We start from the raw sequence: 6,000 nt of genomic DNA on the forward strand, positions 1-6,000 counted from the left end.
GCTTCCAGTCTGTTATTCGAACTCAATCAGCATGACAGCGTGATCTCCAGACTTGTCCTCGTCAACACTCACACCAGTGTTAACGAGAGAATCACTGACATGATGTCAGCTGGTCCTTTTGTGGCAGGGCTGAAATGCAGTGGAAATGTGTTTTGGGGATTCAGTTCATTTTCATGGCAAAGAGGGACTTTGAAATAAATTTCAATTCATCTGATCACTCTTCATAACATTCTGGAGTATATGCAAATTGCCATCATACAAACTGAGGCAGCAGATTTTGTGAATATTTAAATTTGTGTCATTCTCAAAACCTTTGGCCACAATTGTATAATGTACACATGGATTTTTTTTGTGGATGGATTTGTAGAGTACACAACACACATGGTGTCGATTACTTATTCAGAAAACCATGTTTGACGGAGTAGTCTAACCATTTAAAAGAGTAATGTATACATTCAATAACCTAGTTGGCAAGTTTGACACTTTTTCAATCTCATGTTCTGCGCTATAATCTGTAAGAACCACTGATGTGTCATCAGTCGTCTGTTACTGTTAGTTGAGAACCGCTTCAATTCAAAGCTCCTCCTGGTGCAGGTGTGGGATCAGAGCTTTGACTATACTCCACCTGAGCCCCTCCAGCCTTGATACTTAACAGACTCTCTATCTTCATATGGGCCTGAGGATCAGACAACAGGTTGGAGTGGTGAGTGGGAGCTTTACTAGACGTTCACTCAATTTCTTCTAAGAGTTGGAATGATCTGCCTTGAGATATTTGATGTGAATACCAATATTCTGCCCTCAGGTATACAGGTGCACTTCTGGCTTATTCCATGTGAAATAATTAAAGTCTTTGACTCACCGTTGAACTCCCAGATTGGTTTACTTTCCACACTGTAAATCTTTAAGGCTCACTCATCTGGGTCTGTTCTTCCACTTCCTGTCTTGTCATACAGTTTCATTAGGTCGTGGCAGGTGTGTCCCACTGCCTTGCCGTGTGATTCAGGAGAATATCATCGCTTGAGAACAACAAGCTGTGAACCAACTGAATCTGGCTTCTCTCGCTCTCATTTGTTTGTCTCCGAAGCCGGGGGCGGCCCGCTGGTGACTTTGATAGACTGAAATGCTGCTCACCCACACACACACGTTCACACTGTCACACACTCCCACGCACATACACTCATCACACACTGTCTGTCACACACACACATCTGAGATCCAATGTGAAATGTTTACGATCCACCCACACCACTCCATGCATGCTATCTTGTCAAGAAACGCTATTCTGTCCAGAAGTATGTGAGAAGTTACCATATAGTAAATACTGTATATGTCTGTTAATAGGCCTACACATGCTTATCCTACCATAGACTATCTGTTTTTTTCTGTGTTGCTCTGATATTATAATCCATATAATAATGTTGGCAAAGAGATAAGGTAGAATGAAAGAGAGATAAGGTAGAATGAAATGAAAATATATCACTCCCTCTGAAAAAATGCCCGCTTCTCAGCCAATAAAATGTTTTGCCTCCTGAGTGTAGGACAGGCTGTTTGTCTGATTATGAAAACCTGTTTCTTACTGTCCTGCAAACACTGTGTACCACCAGCGTATAGATGGGTAGCCTATAGCCTCAGATCTTCAATAGAATCAATGTTTCTCCATTATGTGCGTGTCTGTGTGTACTGTGCATTCGGAAAGTATTCAGACCCCTTGACTTTTTCCGCATTTTGTTACGTTACAGCCTTATTCTAAAATGTATAAATTATTTTTTCCCCCTCATCAATCTACACACAATACCTCATAATAAAAAAGTGATACTTTTTTTTATGTTTACAAATGTAGAAAAATACATTACAATGATATATTTTACTTTATAAGGACTGAGATACAATTTCAATTAGCACTGACGTGAAGCGAGAGGTGTTGAAACCTTTAAGCCCAACAAATGGCAGGCTACCCTACCCAAATCCAGAGGCCTTAAAGCCCCCTCCTCTTGTTCAGAGACTGGCATTTTCTACAAGAAATCTGCCTCCAGAAATAAAATCTTCTCCCAGGTAGGTGTGACACCTACTCCCGCTGACTGCTGCACTGCTGCTTGGATTCCACCTGGTGATCTGTTCACTGTCTGCCCTGGTTGTCTCCCCCTGTCTGGTACAGGTATACCCACCACACTTACCCTCTTTATTCACCGTCTGTCCTGGTTGTCTCCCCCTGTCTGGTACAGGTATACCCACCACACTTACCCTCTCTGTTCACCGTCTGTCCTGGTTGTCTCCCCCTGTCTGGTACAGGTATACCCACCACACTTACCCTCTCTGTTCACCGTCTGACCTGGTTGTCTCCCCCTGTCTGGTACAGGTATACCCACCACACTTACCCTCTCTGTTCACCGTCTGCCCTGGTTGTCTCCCCCTGTCTGGTACAGGTATACCCACCACACTTACCCTCTCTGTTCACCGTCTGCCCTGGTTGTCTCCCTCTGTCTGGTACAGGTATACCCACCACACTTACCCCTCTCTGTTCACCGTCTGCCCTGGTTGTCTCCCCCTGTCTGGTACAGGTATACCCACCACACTTACCCCTCTCTGTTCACCGTCTGCCCTGGTTGTCTCCCCCTGTCTGGTACAGGTATACCCACCACACTTACCCTCTCTGTTCACCGTCTGCCCTGGTTGTCTCCCTCTGTCTGGTACAGGTATACCCACCACACTTACCCCTCTCTGTTCACCGTCTGCCCTGGTTGTCTCCCCCTGTCTGGTACAGGTATACCCACCACACTTACCCCTCTCTGTTCACCATCTGCCCTGGTTGTCTCCCTCTGTCTGGTACAGGTATACCCATCACACTTACCCCTCTCTGTTCACCGTCTGCCCTGGTTGTCTCCCTCTGTCTGGTACAGGTATACCCATCACACTTACCCTCTCTGTTCACCGTCTGCCCTGGTTGTCTCCCTCTGTCTGGTACAGGTATACCCACCACACTTACCCTCTCTGTTCACCGTCTGCCCTGGTTGTCTCCCTCTGTCTGGTACAGGTATACCCACCACACTTACCCCTCTCTGTTCAACGTCGGCCCTGGTTGTCTCCTCCTGTCTGGTACAGGTATACCCACCACACTCCCCCCTCTCTCCCAAGCTTTCGCTCGCCTACAGCACACAGGCACTTTTGGTGCAAGTGACTCTGAACTCACAATGGCTAGCCCCAAGTCGTTATATATTATATATTGCTATTTGCCTCATGACTCCTGCATGCTTTGTTGACTACGAACGTTCTTTACCCAACCATGGGACAGACTATGTTTGTTTTCACACTCGGGACTCTGACTCTCTATTGGTTACACAGCCTCCCATCCTATTCTAACCACCTCTCGCTGGCTTTGTATTCATGTTAACTGATGAAACTGCTGTACAATATGATCTTGTTGCCATCTGATGCACATTCAGTTGTCATAAATCAACACTGCAGAGCTCTCCCTGTACTATGCTGTGCCTTGATTGTATTACTCTTGATGATATCTGGAAATGTGCATGTACACCCTGGACCACCTACTGTTGCTAGCCCCAATTCTGACTTGTGCTCTCATATCTGCTTCACTGATTTCTGCTCTCGTAAAAGCCTGGGTTTTCTGCCCGTTAACACTAGAAGCTTATTACCTAAAATGGATCAGTTGAAAGTGTGGGTTCACAGCTCCAATCCAGATGTGTTGGTCATTACTGAGATGTGGTTAAGGAAGAGTGTTTTGAATACTGAGGTTAAACTTTCTGGTTATAACCTTTTTCAGCAAGACAGATCTTCCAAAGGTGGGGGAGTGGCAATATTTACCAAGGATCACCTCAGTGCTCAGTTGTCCATACCAACTCCGAGACAGGATTGTGTCGAGGTACAGATCTGGGGAAGGGTGCCTAAAAATGTCTTCAGTATTGATGGTCTCCAAAAACACAGTGGCCTCCATCATTCTTAAATGGAATAAGTTTGGAACCACCAAGACTCTTCCTAGAGCTGGTTGCCCAGCAAATCTGAGCAATTGGGGGAGAAGGGCCTTGGTCAGGGAGGTAACCAAGAACCCGATGGTCACGATGGTCACTCTGACAGAGCTCCAGAGTTCCTATGTGGAGATGGGAAAAACTTCCAGAAGGACAACCATTTCTGCAGCGCTCCACCAATCAGGCCTTTGTGGTAGATTGGCCAGACAGAAGCCACTCCTTGGTAAAAGGCAAGGAGTGGCTTCCTAGAGGAACTCTGGAGCTCTGTCAGAGTGACCATCGGGTTCTTGGTCACCTGCCTGACCAAGGCCCTTCTCCCCCAATTGCTCAGTTTGTTGTGGCACAGATCTGGGGAAGCGTACCAAAAAGGGTACCAAAAACATCAGGGGAGAAGGGCCTTGGTCAGGGAGGTGACTGTGTTTCGGTTCCTGACTTCCCTGAAAAGTTGCATATTGCGGGGACCATTCGATACTAGTGCAGTACGCCACAGGGTCTTTTTGTGCTGGTCAAGGGCAGTCAAATCTGGAGTGAAGCAAGGGCTATATCTGTTCTTAGTTCTATTTTTTTAAAGGGACATGCTTATTTAAGATGGTGAGGAAAGCACTTTTAAAGAACAACCAGGCATTCTCTACAGATGGGATGAGGTCAATATCCTTCCAGGATACCCGGGCCAGGTCGGTTTTACGGTTTCAGAAGTCAGCAAATGAGAGTGCCTGGGGGGGACACAGGGGTTAACCTCTACATCACCAGAGGAACAGAGGAGGAGTAGGATGAGGGTACGGCTAAAGGCTATAAGAACTGATTGTCTAGTGCTTTGGAAACAGAGAATAAAAGGAGCAGATTTCTGGGTATGGTAGACTGGATTCAAGGCATAATGTACAGACAAGGGTATGGTAGGGTGTGAGTACAGTGGGGGTAAACCTAGGCATTGAGTGACGATGAGAGAGGTTGCATCTCTGGAGGCATCAGTTAAGCGAGGTGCGGTCTCCGCATGTTTGGGGGGGTGGGACAAGGGGGATATCTGAGGCATGTTGAGCAGGACTAGGGGCTCAGCAGTAAACTAAAACAATGAGAGCTGCCCTAAACAACAGTATACAAGGCATATTGACATTAGAGAGAGGCATAAAGCAATCACAGGTGTTGATTGGGAGAGCTAAGACAAAAATGGGTCCGATTGTCCGATTAATCGGACAATTTAAATTAATTTTTATTTGTAATAATGACAATTACAACAATACTGAATGAACACTTATTTTAACTAAATATAATACATCAATAAAAATAGCCTCAATTTGGTTTAAATAATGCAAAAATAAAGTGTTGGAGAAGAAAGTAAAAGTGCAATATGTGCCATGTAAAAAAGCGAACGTTTAAGTTCCTTGCTCAGAACATTAGAACATATGAAAGCTGGTGGTTCCTTTTAAAAGGGGTCTTCAGTATTCCCAGGAAATAAGTTTTAGGTTGTAGTTATTATAGGAATTTTAGGACAATTTCTCTCTATACAATTTGTTTTTTATATACCTTTGACTATTGTATGTTCTTTAGTATTGCCAGTGTAACAGTATAGCTTCCGTCCCTCTCCTCGCCCCTACCTGGGCTAGAACCAGGAACACATCAACAACAGCCACCTTCGAAGCAGCGTTACCCATCACTCCACAAAAGCCTTGCAGAGCAAGGGGAACAACCACTCCGAGTCTCAGAGCTAGTGACGTTTGAAATGCTATTAGCGCGCACCCCGCTAACTAGCTAGCCATTTCACATCGGTTACACCAGCCTAATCTCGGGAGTTGATAGGCTTGAAGTCATAAACAGCTCAGTGCTTGAATCACAGCGACGAGCTGCTGGCTAAACGCACGAAAGTGCTGTTTGAATGAATGCTTACGAGCCTGCTGGTGCCAACCACCGCTCAGTCAGACTGCTCTATCAAATCATAGACTTAGTTATAGCATATTAACACACAGAAATACGAGCCTTAGGTCATTAATATGGTTGAATCCGGAAACTATCATCTCGAAGACAA

The sequence above is a fragment of the Oncorhynchus gorbuscha genome, linkage group LG15, assembly GCF_021184085.1.
Source record: "Oncorhynchus gorbuscha isolate QuinsamMale2020 ecotype Even-year linkage group LG15, OgorEven_v1.0, whole genome shotgun sequence".
Taxonomy (NCBI): domain Eukaryota; kingdom Metazoa; phylum Chordata; class Actinopteri; order Salmoniformes; family Salmonidae; genus Oncorhynchus; species Oncorhynchus gorbuscha.